Genomic DNA, 14,805 nt, shown 5'->3' with positions numbered 1-14,805 from the left:
CGAGGGAGCAAAGATTCCTCCTGATCTCACTTCTCTCTCAGTGCAGCATTATTGAACATTTTATGCAGTTGAATGTCTCGTCAACAAATCAGAATGAATAATCCTCAATGAGCATAAAGTTATGCTGGAAATGACGTGAAGTACAAAGTCTTAAAAAGGGAAATAAATAAATGATATTTAAATAATTTTACAAGAAATGAGGATTGGAAAATGCACGAGCAATTAAAGCAGGGACATGAACGCATTAAATCTCTTGTGATTAGTTTATCAATCCAGATGTTCAATAACATCTCGTGACTCAACTTCAAAGATTTTCATTCAACCCAGAATGGCTTGCAGCAGCAGCAGGTCACTCCTGCTTGTGGCACCCTCCAATGCATCAATAAAACTTTATGTTAAAGTTATAGGGACATTTCTCAAACAGCCCCTTACTTTAGTTATTTCCTAGCCCCTAATTCCCCTTCATGGTGGAGACATCTAACATCCTCTGAATCCCAGCCTAACCCCATGGCGTCAAGACAACAACCTCTCTGTCAATGTCAGCATTGTCATTGTCATTGTCAATGTCATTGCCGACAGGAAGAAGGGTGGTGTTGACACCCCAGCCTGAAGTGCAGACGGTAAAAAAACATCATGTTTTTTGGTGTAAATATCACCAACAATTTGTCCTGGTCCAACCATATTGATGCTACAACCAAGAAAGCACGCCAACATCTCAACCTCTTGAGACGGCTAAGGAAATTCAGCATGTCTCCAATGACTCTTACCAGTTTCTGCAGATGCACCTTAGAAAGCATTCTATATGGAAACATCACAGCATAGTATTGCAACTGCTCTGCTCAAGACACACACACACACACTGAGTAGGAGACATGTTGTGACATTGGAATTGAGGTACATTGTAATAATGTCAAGAAATTTCTATTTTAAGTAATAACTACAATTTCCCTTCAAAAAAAAATCACAAAACACTAGGTTGTTCCTTTTGAACCCTTTAAAGGATATAATCAAAACTGCCATTTTCATCATAAAAAGGAATATATAGTAGCAATTACAGTTGTTATAATACATTCATTTCTGCTGCCACTTGTAGCGTTAACCTTTTCATACTTCTATTAGTGTCAGTGGAGCAAAGTAGAGTTGCAGGTTAAAACACGAGACTTAAAAGACAAACAGATGGCCTAGGTTTCAAGGAAAATTGACAGAAGATCTCGAAATGATTGAAAAAAACAATCTTTTAATTCAAATCATGATCCACAGCAAAGAATTAGTACTCTTGGATCCATTTATAATTTGTCATACATTTCTATGTTGTATACCGCAATATTAGGGATTAGTAATACATAATCGGAGAGTCATTATTTGGAGAGTGATTAGAATGTGGAATTTGTGGTTTCGATTAAAAAATAAGCAAGCAAAAATAGCAAATACATGTGGCGAAGAGATGAGATAAGACATAATGGAGGAGAGTTGTGCAGAGTGTAAACACTTTGCATAGATTTATCAAATTTAGGCAAGTGAAGGTTTTTTCATCATATCCTAGGACAATTAGGCTTATAGGCTGGGATTTATTTTCCTCTGAGCATTGAAGGCTGAGGAATGGCTTTGTCGAGGTATATAAAATCATGAAAGCACAAATTAGGTGGAATGCCATAGTCTTTTCCCCAGGATTGGGGAACACAAACTAGAGGGCATGAATTTAAGGTGAGATAGGAATGATTTAAATGAATTTGAGGGGCTACATTTTTACACGGAGGGTGGTGAATATATGAAATGAGCTGTCTAAGGAAGCTGTGGAGGCCCCTTAATTGCAGCATTTAAAAGACATCTGGACAGTTCATGGAAATAAAAGATTTAGAGGGAAATGGGCCAAAGAGACAAATAGGACTAGCCCAGATAGACATCGTGGTCAGCATGGGTGGGTTGAAGAGCCTGTTTCTCTGCTGCATAACTCTATTATTCTGTATTCTTTCCTCAGGAGGTGTCAAGGGGCAAGTCATTTGTCTCAGTTTAAATAATCTTTTACCTGCATTTAGATGGCTGGTCCAGGTGAGTTTCTGGTTAACGGTAACATCTTGGATGTTGCTGGTAGGGTATTGGATGCTGGTAATGCAATCATATGTCATGGGACAGTGATATAAGATGTTGTAATCTGGAGTTAAAAAAAACAGACTACTGGAGGAACTCAGTGGCACAAACACATCTACGGGGGCAGAGGGGTAGTCAATGTTTCGGATCGAAGGCAGGGGAGTCCAGGAGGAGAAATAATGCTGGATAAAGAAGGGGTTCTCACTGGTAGGCAAGGATTCCTTACCAGAGTAAAAGACCCGGAGGCGACAGAAAAATAGCTCAACAACATGACGGGCTTGGAATTCATTGAGGTGTGGGCATGGGGGTGCAAAGAAAAGGCCTTTGAAACTGCAGCCATATGTGAATTTACTTATTCATAAATATGGACTCCATTCTCAAAGTTACAATTTACTGTCCATCTGCAGTTGTCCCCTGAACTTAGTTGTTTGTAAGTATTAAAGCGGGGCAGTTTATCCTCAGGTTTAGTGGTGGGTCTGAAGTTGCATGTTTGTGGAAATTTCCTAAACTGCAGGACATTACTAAATCTGTTTTTTTTTCCTGCACATTTTCTGAGTTCAGAGTAATCATTATTGATAGCAAAATAATAGTTATTACCACTGCTGGTGTGAGTCAATAATGTCATAAGGTCGTAAGGTCATAAGGTCATGTGTGATTGGAGCAAAATTAGGCCATTTTGCCCATCAAGTCTACTGTGCTATTCAATCATGGCTGATCTATCTCTCCCTCCTAACCCCATTCTCCTACCATCTCCCCATAACCCCCGTACTAATCAAGAATCTATCTGTCTCTGCCGTAAAAATATCAAATCATGTGGCCTTCCCAGCCTTCTGTGGCAAAGAATTCCACAGATTCACACCCTCTGACTAAAGATAATCCTCCTCATCTTCCGAAAGGAACATCCTTTAATTCTGAGTCCATGACGTCTAGTCCTAGACTCTTCCATGAGTGGAAACATCCTCTCCAGTCAGATTAGTAGGGTGCAAATGTGCTTGACATCCAGTCTATCCAAACCTTTATCTATTTGGTAAGTTTCAATGAGGTACCCCTTATCCTTCTAAACGCAAGCGAGTACAGGCCCGTTGAAATCAAATGCTCATCATAAGTTAACCACTCATTCCTGGGATCATTCTTGTAAACCTCCACAGGACCCTCTTCCGAGTCAGCACATCCTTCCTCAGATACAGTGCCCAAAACAGCACACAATACTCCAAATGCAGCCTGACCAGCGCCTTTTTGAGACTCAGCATTACATCTCTGTATTTGTAGTCTAGCTTTCTTGATATAAATGCTAGTATTGCATTTGCCTTCCTTACTACCGATTCGACTTGCAAATGATCTTTTTGGGAATCCTGTACCAGCACTGCAAAGTCCCTTTGCATCTCCGATTTCTGGATTATCTCCCCATTTAGAAAATAGTCTACGCCTTTATTCCTACTGCTAAAATACATGACTCCAATATTTTAATGTTTTTAATTCCCATCATTTAAATTGTCCAAATGCTATGATAGGATTCAAACTCATGTCACCAGATCACAAGTTTACGAACCTGTGTATTGGTCGAATTCATGAACCACAAAATTGCCTTTCACATGCATGACATTTACTTGTTTTTGTCTGTGTGAGCAACAGCCCAATATCAATGGAGTCCAATTTCCTGGGAAGAAATCAACAGGATACAGCTTATCTGGGGGGGGGGAACTTTTTAATCTCTTCCCTGAACGGGGGATGCGACTTTTCCCTTGTCGTGTCTCCGTTGTCGTTGGGCCTTACATCGCGGAGCTGGCGGCCTCCAACCGGGATCGACCTGAGGGCTCCAGCCGTAGAGCCTGCGGACTCACCATCGCGGAGCTGGCTGACTTCGGAGCTGTGGCGGCGCTGTGGTTGTGGCTACGACCCGACTTCGGAGCTTCGGCGTCGAGCCCTGTGGGCGGTGGAGTCGGGAGCTCGCAGGTCCCTGGTGGGAGACTGATTTTCGGAGCTCCCGCAACGGCAACTTCTCCCGCCCGAATCGAAGTTTTGAATCAGCCCGGAGCAGGGCCTTACATCGCCCGGCATGGCTTAAACGGTCACAGGGCTTACCATCGCCCGCCGGGGGCTTTAACATTGGGATCCCTGGTCGCCTCGACATTGCAGCTAGGCTGCCTGACCGCGGGAGAAGAACAAAGGACAGGGAAGAGATAAGACTTTTGCCTTCCATCACAGTGAGGAGGTGTCTGGAGATTCACTGTGATGGATGTTTATGTGGAATTGTGTTCATTGTGTGTTTTGGTCTTTTTTGCTGTTATGACTGCAGGAACGAAATTTTGTTCAAACCTTGCTTGTTTGAATGACAATAAAGGGCAATTGAATTGAATTGAAATTTTATGCATTTAATTGATCACAAACTACAAAGGTTTCTTTAAGGCCACACAGTTTTTTCAGTTTTTTCTTATCCTTGAAATTTCTGGATTGCCTTTGGGCTGCATATCTATGGGCCAGGCACGTGCCATCAGGGTGGGCAAGGTAGGCACTGCCTACCCTGACTAAAATTATGAAATGGCAATTATGAAATATAAATAGTAAAGGCATGGGAGAATTTTGCCTATCTAAGAGATCGATCTCTTAGGTAGGCATAATTCTCCGTGCCTTGCAACCGCAGTACTTGCAACACGCAAAGGTCTGTGCAGCCCATGTGCCGTCAGCGCTGCTTCAAGCCGTCAATGCTTGGCAGTTTGCTCATGTGACATTTATTTCTACATTAAACGATCAGAGCTCCTAACTGCATTGATTGGGATATATCACAGCTGTTGTGTGTCTACCAGTCCAAATTCTGTACCATTTGAGTTGCAGAAGGCATCCCATGATTAATAAGGGACAGAATCTCTCAATTATTTTCTTGTTCTTAAATTGTGAACTGCTTAGATTAACTGTATTACATGCTACTGTAATCTCAACTGAAATAAATTCAGTGCAGAACAAGGATGGGACGTGAGGCTTTTCAGTCTACACGCCTCAACGATTTAACTAGCTAAGCCGTCAAGAGGATGTGCAGTGAGTATTTCCCATACCCTGATTACTGCAAAAATGAGTTTGCAAGTTTGTTATCTTCCAATCTAAAACTATAACCTAAACTCTTGAAGACACTTCAACTATTCACATTTTTCTCCTGCTCTCAAAGCTCATGTTTGTGTTAAATTTATGAAAATAATTGCAGATTTCAACAACATGTTGACAATAGTGCTTGTGATTGAAACATTTTTGACCGAAGGAAAGCAGCAAAGGTTGTATACCAATGGAACAAATTTAAAATTCAGTCTGTAAATTCCAGCCTTCCATAAGGATGGACATTCACATTTTTCAAATGTTTTTACTCCATTTCGAAATTACTTGGATAAATATACTGCGTCTAAAGGCATTTTCACTGATAATTACATTGTGATGTCTTCTTTTAACCTAATAAAGTACTTAACCAATATACAAAACAGGATGTCCCAAAATTAAAATCCAAAATGAAGCACATTCCAATTACGTGTAGAGATAATGCCATTAGTATTCAGCATTCACATTTGGCCAAGTAGACATCAAGGGGAGAAAGAAAAGACACACGTAAAATGAATTAATGTACAGTTTTAGTTCATTATGTTCCATTTTATAACTCAACCATGGGAAAAAATAAAGCCCTCCAATTTTTGGTTGGATAACATAAAGAGGCAATTAACAGCACCATGGTCCTTTGCATAGAAAGTAAGCACGACACAGGGAATTATGGAATCCGATGCACACATGACATGGAAATTAGCCAAACCTGTACAGCAGCAAACAGGAAAGTCTATGACAGCCATGCCTGCACAGAGATATCATTGGCCGTGTGCAGGACAGGGTTTGGACATTTGACTGGTCATCTTGGACCAGGAGAAGGCTTTTGACGGGTTATTGAACATGGTGGACATGCTCTTCAAAGTGGACTTGGACAGAAAGTCAAGAATTAGACCCAACTACTGTACATAGACATCTATTGTGCAGTCCAAATCAATTTAGTGGGAAACAAATAGCTTCCCCATTAAACCAGGAGTTGGACTGGATTGTCAAATCTCTTGTAGAAACAAAGAACTGCAGATGCTGGTTTATACCAAAGATAGACACAAGGTGCAGGAATAACTCAGCAGGTCAGGCAGCATCTGGGAGAAAAAAGGATGGGAGACGTTTCTGGTCGGAATCGTTCTTCTGGTCAAAATGTCACCCATCTTTTTCTGCAGAGATGTTGCCTGACCCGCTGAGTTACCCCAGCACTTTGTGTCTATCTTTAACCAATCTCCTGCCGTGTTTGTGTGGTGCACAGATTCCTTTGCTGAATATGTTAGGAAGGATGCAGATGACGTTATAGGGTGGTGATGTGAGGCAGAAGGTCACTGAGATCAAAGTCTTCCCGAATCAAGATGGGCAGTGTCTTCTTCTAGGATAAGAGGTCGGTTTGCAGATTGATCAGCATCTGTGAGCAGTTTGATGTGGCCTCAGTGACCAGAGTCAAACACAGGTAGGGCAAAGTCTTACTCTTCGGCAACTGCCTGAAAAGTCAACTTTCCCTTTGCCATTAAGTCTGAGTAGCTGAAGATGCTGTGTATCTGCCATGGAGAAGCCAAGGAATGCTACAGGAGATGTAGAAAGGAACTGTAGATGCTGGTTTACACTGAAGAGACAAAATGCTGGAGCAACTCAGGCAGCTTGTTATCACCTTTTCCACAGCCAACTATGGACCTTTGTGGACTCCACCTTTCCTTGATCATCTGTGGTGGCTTTGATTTGTTCTTTTCATACCTTTCATTCATTTGTTCTTTGTACCTTTTTATACCTTCAGTTTCCCTCTCCCTTGAATCTCAGTCTAAAGAAAGATTTCAACCCGAAAAATCATCTATTCCTTTTTTATTTCCACAGATGCTGTCTTTGGTTTGAAATTTAAAAATAAAATAGAATTCCCATCTGAAGCTTACAAACAAATTGCAGTGGGTACTGTCTCAATAAATTTCCAAAAGATTAATGTACAACTGAAGAATGGTTATTATGATTTTTCATCTTGAATTAAATGCATATTAATTTGCATAATGGTGAAATAAACACTGCTGTGTGATATTATTTCTTGGCTAGTATAGATAGCTAGCTGTAGATGACAATTTATAATGAGACAGATGAAATTATAATGTTAATATTTGAATGAAATGCTTGTAAGCATCAGCTTTGAAAATCCTACCCCAGAACTGCTAGTAAGCCCAGCAACCCACATCCCAACATTTCTGACCAAGCTCCATTTCTCAACTACTGCCCGACATCCTTATAAAAATTAATTGAATAAAGCATACATGTCGCAGGACTATATTTTAATTTATTGTCCTCATAGTATAATGCCTTTAGTACATTATAGATCCAGCAATAGGATTCAGGTCAGGCAAGTTACCAGGCCAGGTGATAGGAATTGAGTTACCAGGCCAGTCCAAGTCTTGTATCCGCTGCTGCTGAAAAACCATTGTCGCCACCTGTGTGTCACGGTGCACGGTCTTGCTGGAATATCCCAGATCCACCTGCAAGAGCCCTCACCATCTCCAGCACCATTCTCCTCTGCAACACTTCAATATATTGTGGCACTCATCATTGCGTCACTTGGACGCAGTGGACCCACAACGTAGTCATTAAAACAACCGCAGAACATATTCTTTTCAGGATGTTTGATGAACTGGTCATGTGTCATTTTCTTATCGGCTCTCTGACGGAAATTGCAACATGTTTGGCTGCTTTGGCCCTGAACCAGCAATTGGTTTTCACCGAATAACACCTTTCACCTGACCTCACATGTCAAATCTTTATACTTTAAGGCCCACTGGTATCATTTCTTTTTATTGCAGCAGTTAGAAGTTATATGTTTCACAGTTTTCTGCTATACGATCGACTTCAATGGTGCATTGGGGCACAGTGCTTGAGCTTATTGAGACTCCTGTTGCCTCCAAATCTTTCTTCATGCCATTACTTGTCCTTCTTACTTTCCCGACTCAGCATGGCTTCATCTAATGGAGTCATCTTTCTTATACAGCCACAAAGGCCCTTCCTCTTGTGCAATTGTAATCTGGTTTTGGACTCTTGCTTGACAATCCTGGATGCAGAAGTTTGGCTCACCTCCACCAACTCTGTAATCTCTCGTTGTGGCTTTTAGCAATGTTGATGCAAGGTTACAATCTTTGTTCACCTTCTTGGAGTGATATCCATTTTGCGAATTGCCTGATATCCATTTTGAGAATAGCTTGACAAGTTCTTCTCAAATTATGACAAATCACTGGAAATGAATACCGGAGAATGAAAAATGACCGGAAGAACTTTATCAGAGAGATTTATAGGTTTCAGAAGAACAAATAGTAGACATAGAAACTCATATGGAAAAAATAGCAAATCACCCAGTGATAAAAAATTATTTGCACAGGGATGTAAGCTACATTCTAAATGGCAGTGTATGTATTTGTCACAATTTCTCAGCAGTTATTCGGAGAATCTGTCTGCAGAGCCTTCGCCAAATTAGATCAGATTCAGGAGTTCCTGTCTTTCAATGGAGAGGAATGGATGTGAAAGAGAAGCAGAAGCACAAGATTGTTCTATTGTTTTTGAATTAAGTAATTTTGCTTTAACAATTTAAGTGTGTTGCATTTTTAAACATCTTTTATTTTTTTCAAAAGTTATTGAATTGATTTTGAATAGTTTGGGAAGATTTATTAATGTCAGGATTATTCAGAAACATTCACTGTCTCTAACAGTTTTGACAGTCGATAAATCCTGGAGCATTACTTTAGGAGCATTAGATGGTTTGTCACAAGCTAAGGTAGCTCATCTCCTGCAGCAATATCTGCCTCATCAGTTTTAATCTATGGATAACATAAATAATTTAAGTCATATTTACAAAGTTGATGTTGATCCAAGTTAAATTCAAGATTCAGCATTGCGTCACAGGTTGCTCAAGAAGCTATTCAGTTTGTTCATTTTATGATTTCATTACTTAATTATTATCAAGGATGTAATGGGAAAAAACACTTTTTTTTCCTTGCAGATAAATTGTTATTTGGATATGAATGGCAATTGTTGTATAATATATGCATTCTGTGGCTGTAGAGAATACAATATAAATTTTGATCAAACATTGGTCCTGACACATTGTCTGATGAACATGTCCTGGATTTTCTTTATTTTATTTTATCTTTATCATGTTGTTTCTTGTGAAAGTAATGGAATCATTTATATTTGAGACTGTTTCTGGAACTAATAATACCATTGGGTCTTAGTTGGGTTGAACACAATAGGGAAATATTGCTGAAAGGCCAATAACCCGATAAGCCCACTGAACCAAAATGATTAGAGAAATAAAGGTTTATTTTCCCTGAAACACCATCCTGGGATGTAGGAGGAGAAAATTAAATGTTTAACTAATTTAATTTTAGTGGCTGTTTGGGAATTAAATGAGTATGATATAAGGACTCATGGGCTATTAGGTAAATATAGAATCAGTAACCATAGCAAAAATGAGGCTTTAACCAACCATCACAAAGGCGATATTTACAGTTCTTTAACATATTATTTGCCTTAATATTGTTCCCTGCCATTTCACGTGTTCTATCTTTCACAGGTCATAAACTAATTATAGAGAGGAATCCCTCAATTTTAAATGGTATTCCTTGTATACCTGAAGCAAACGCAACTTAAAACTAGATATTTTTCACAAATAAATATTCCCCAGATTTCTTCATTAAAACTATGATCATCTAGGGCCTGGTATTGACATTATACAGTTAGCCATCGTGATCCACTTTAATTCTTGGGTTCAGAGAAGGTGACTGGCAATCACCATTGTGTATGTCATAAGTGTCCTGATTTCCTCGTTTATGCATTTCAGCAGAGAAGCACATAATGTCATGGACATCACTTGCCAGCAAACATGACCAAGTCCAGCGGAGAAGCACAATCACACTGAACAACAGGGTCACATTATTCAGGAGCATGGTAGCATTGATGCTTCCATAGTCTCAAAATAAGGGGTTGCCACTCAAAGACAGTAATAGGATACAAATGTCTAGCCAGAGTATAGAGAAACAAACAAATTCACTACCCTGGAAGATTGTGGTGGCTTTCTCATTGAGTAGATACATGACAGATATTGTTTGGTCTTTTAAGTATTAATGGAATCAAGGGATGAGGGTTAATGTAAAAATGTGATGCTGATGTAAAAGATCAGACGTGAAATAATGAAGTAGTCACAAGAGGTTGGATGACTTATTCCTATTGCAATTTTTACAGAGACTATTACACTTTGCACTTAGCCCCTCAACTTTAAGATAGCATTGAATGCCACAACTAATCTGGTCAATTAATCTGAATAGAGTCAAAAACATGAATTGGAAAAGTGAGAATAATGTGATTTTACTTACTTTATATCAATGAGTACAGCCATTTCCTTGATTTTCAAATGTGGTGCATTTCTAGAAATTGTTTCAATAAACAGGGTTTCATAACTCAGAAAGACTGAGCACAGTACACTGTGGTTCTCTAGTATAATAGAACACAGCAAAATAGGACATGGACTAGGCGGCAATTTCAGTTTCAGTATCAGTTTAGATTTATGTCTCACGTATCGAAGTACAGTGAAAAGCTTTTGTTGTGTGCTATGCAGTCATCATATCATCCGATATGATAGTGGCTAATTTACAGTGGCCTCAACTTAGATTTTGTGAGTTCTCCAGAACCCTCCATTTCCCTATCTTTCAAAGACCAATTACCACATGAAATACTTCTTGTGATCTACCCTCCACAGTCTTCTGAAGTGAAATATTCCAGAGATTCACCACCATCAGTAGAAATGTATTTCTACGCACTTCCATTTTAAATGACTGACCCCCCTCATCTTGTAACTCCATTGCCTCATTTGACACTTGTATATATCTATTTACAAAATGCAGTTTGCCACACCAATTGTTAAGTGACAAATAGTTTAATTTATCAAAGATATGTACTTCAAAATGTAAGCTATATTATCGTGCAAATCTGTATATCAGATGTTCAGAAATCAAGGCATTACTGCTGCGATGTTTAATTTATTTATGTTGAATCTATTTTAAATATGGTTATTTATATTGACTACTATCTTTAATTATTTAAATCTGTCTTTAAATGCTCCTGAACACCAGATATATTTAACAATAATTGAAAAGGCCTTCTGACAGCATGAGCAAAAATCATCAGGACAGTCCAGACATGGTAACTCTGTCTCTGCCACCTGAGGTCAAGTCAGTGCTCACGGCCCAGTATACTTGGAGAGACAGCCACTGCAATAAGGCCTCCAGCTGAAATGGACCCCATGGAATTGTAATTGGTCTATGATAACACAGGGATCACAGAAGCCAATTGCATGGCATGGACTATTTCAAGCACAATCTGACTATCCATTCTGATTTTTACTTAACAAAGAGAATAATTAAATGTCTGCACCAATTCATCATAATTTATTCCAACCTACAGGGCAGACAACGTTAATGTCCCAAAATCAGCAATCACTCTCCATCTCGTGCATACCTGGCACCTCGCTTCAACAGCAAGTATCTCCCCCAAGACCTACTCTCATATATTTCAAATAGTATTTCAATATTGTTGTTATTCATAGAGCAAGTGCAGAGAGGAAGACGTGTGGCAGAATAAAGCAGGACAAGGCACCCACATCATCAAATTGGTACTCTCATTTCCTTCTCTCCGACCATTTGTGAAGGACCCACCCAGTGAGCCCTTGGCAGTGGCCTCTTCATAGATGCCCCATCTAGCATAGTCCCATTTGCCCTCGTTTGGGCCATTTTCATCTAAACATCTCCTATCCATGTACCATTCCAAGTGTCTTTCAATGCTGATATAATAATTGTCTTAACTACCTCCTCTGATAGCTCATTCCATATACGACCACCCACTGAGTGAAAAGTTACCCTCTGGTGCACATTAAATCTTGCCCCTCTCACCTTACAACTATGTGCTCTACCCTTGGTAAAATACTCTGTTGTGGCATTCTCAGAGAACTCTGCACATGTACTCCGAGATCCCTCTGCTCTACAACACTTCCCAGGACCCTACCATTCACTGTGAAGGTTCTGCCCTAGTTTGACTTACCAAAATTAAATATCTTATACTTATCTGCATTAAACTCCATTCACCATTCCTCTGTTCACATACCCAGCTGATCATGATCCTGATGTAATTTTTGATAACTACCTTAACTGTCTACAATACCACCTACTTTAGTGTCATCTACAAAAATACTAATCATGCCTTGTACATTCTCATCCAATTTCTAAATCTAAATCACAAACTGAAATGGGCCCAGCACCAATCGCTAAGATAAACCACTTGTCACAGGCCTCTAGATTTAAAAAAAAAATCTCCCCCTCCCATTACGAATCCGACCTGTCCTGGGCATCCTCCATGGCCAGGGTGAGTACCACCGGAAATTGGAGGAGCAGCACCTCACATTTTGCTTGGGAAGTTTATACCCCGGCGGCATGACTTATCCAATTTCCGGTAGCCCTTATTGTCTTCCCCCCCCTTCTCAGCTCTCCCTCAGCCCTCTGGCTCCTCCTCTTCATTTCTTCTTCCCAGACATTCGCAGATATATCTCATCAGGCTCAAGAAATGTATCTACATTCATACTTCTTAGGGCAACCAGTACTTCCTTGACCACAAAAGAGACTTTAAGATCCAGGACAGAAAGGTCGGATTCGGAATGGGAGGGGAAGATTTTTTTTTAAATCTAGAGACATCTCCGTTAACTGTCCCAAGTCCCCTAGCATTCATGTTTTTCACCGCAGTAAAAACAGAGGAAAAATGGTTATTGAGGTCCATGGCCATCTTCTGTGTCTCCACACATGGATGACCATTTTGGTTTATGTGGGGCCGATTCTCCCGCTGGTCCTCCAATCCTGAAAGCCAATTTGTGTTTCAATTTAGTCAGCTTCTATGTGGGAAATAGATGGAAAATATTGTGCTGAGATTCTACTACTAAACTTCGCAAATCCACTGAATCCTTTGGCTTGTTTCTGTCTTCCTTGCATGGGTGTCCACTGCTACACCTCCAATCTTCTTGTAATTGATAAGGACATTTATTGGATAAAATACATGTAAGGAGATGGGTTGAGCAATGATATAGGTTGTATCAGCTGTTCTACCAATATCTAGTTTAATCACAGAAATATCATTATAGACCATCACAGAAATATCATGAAGGACCATCAATCAGATCCTTAGATTCTCCAACAATCTGCTTGTCCAATATATGTTAAGCAGGCATTAGTAACCAAAATAAAAATTCTGAGAATAAAGGGATTTCAAGCAACATGAATAGCGGTAGTCAATATATTACAAACATTGACATTGACAAGAGATTAGCATAAACATATTGGTAAAGAATGGTAAAGAAATAGGAGTTATATTTTGATGAACATAGTGCAGAAAATAAATGCATTTCCGGTCTTCTGGATGAGGCCATGACAGAGTAAACTCCAGGACAGTTGGTGGGCAGTCTTAGTATTTTATGAAGCTGGAGGGGAAGGCACATAGGCAGAGTCTAATTATCCAACACATAACTTATATTGAAAGTACTTAAAAACCATTTTTTAATGCTGGAAATTGAAAGGGTCCAGTTGAGATATGCTACATTGTTTATGATGAATCGACAAACATTTTCTTCTTGGGCCTAATCTTGGAAAATTCAGCAGAGCATGAGGTCCAAGAAAAACACACTCCATTGGCAGAAGAGTCGGGAGAAGGGTTGACTGTGAGAGAGCTTGCTGAAAGAAAATAATCGATTTCAAGTAACTCAGTAGTTTCCAATTTTCAATTAGATTTTCTTCTTCACTGAAATTGAAATAACCAGGACATAAAAATGCGACGCAGTTTGTCCAATTTTCAGGCACGGGTACCTAATGTGAGTATACATTTATCTTGATGATTGCAACAATGACTATAATCCAAATGATTCATCTTTCAGGGAATAAATCCAGTTAACATTTGCTCACTGCTGGTACTTTGGAATCTATTTATGATGTGACCCGCAAGAGAACAATGTACAAATGATATTTACATCTAGAAGCCTGATTAAATATTATTTGCATAAAATATGGAAACACATGTTTATTGTTCATTACTGAAGAAAATATAAGGAAAGTAACCAATGAAAACTTGAACATGAAATGCGAAATTGAATATTCAATTGTCACAATATTAATTCTTCTATTCACTGGAGTTTGAAGATCTATTTGTATCTAATTAGCTTTGGCAAGAAAGAAAAATATGTTCATAGCTCATGCCACTAGGAAATGCTTTTTAGTTTTGAAAATAATTACATTTGTGATCATGAGTATAAAATGGATCTTGGTTTTCCCTATAACTTACAGGACCCTGGAGATTTTTTTCTACACATTTTACAACTCCACGTATCTTATTGTGGGAGTCATAGCTTTATTTAATGTGCCTTTATTTAGGTTGTTACAGACAATTCACAGCCTAGACACGCTTTTTGGACTAATATGGCAGTTAATAATTATGCATCATGTGACATTTTGTCGGCAATGGTTTAGCTGATAGAAAACTTGCCTCAATGTCAGCAGGTTTTGAGTTCAAACTTCACCGAAGATACTCAATAAATAGAGTGAGCACTGCAGAATCAGAGATGTTCTC

At 39.3% G+C, this 14,805-nt stretch overlaps 1 protein-coding gene across 33 annotated transcripts in view; it reads right to left on the bottom strand.

The window, feature by feature from the left end:
- Positions 1-14,805, bottom strand: part of nrxn1 (neurexin 1) — a 1,413,544-nt gene that overhangs the window by 878,763 nt on the left and 519,976 nt on the right. Inside the window, exon 1 of one of the 33 annotated variants that reach the window (XM_033025269.1) lies at positions 6,740-6,744. The exons of the other annotated variants lie outside the window; for them this stretch is intronic. The gene's annotated coding sequence lies outside the window, so the exon portion shown is untranslated. Of the gene's footprint in view, positions 1-6,739; positions 6,745-14,805 lie in introns of those variants that run through there. 33 annotated transcript variants of the gene reach the window in all.

The sequence above is a fragment of the Amblyraja radiata genome, chromosome 8, assembly GCF_010909765.2.
Source record: "Amblyraja radiata isolate CabotCenter1 chromosome 8, sAmbRad1.1.pri, whole genome shotgun sequence".
Classification (NCBI taxonomy): domain Eukaryota; kingdom Metazoa; phylum Chordata; class Chondrichthyes; order Rajiformes; family Rajidae; genus Amblyraja; species Amblyraja radiata.
Note: the sequence above shows the minus strand (reverse complement) of the source record. Positions and strands in the feature narration are given on the sequence as shown.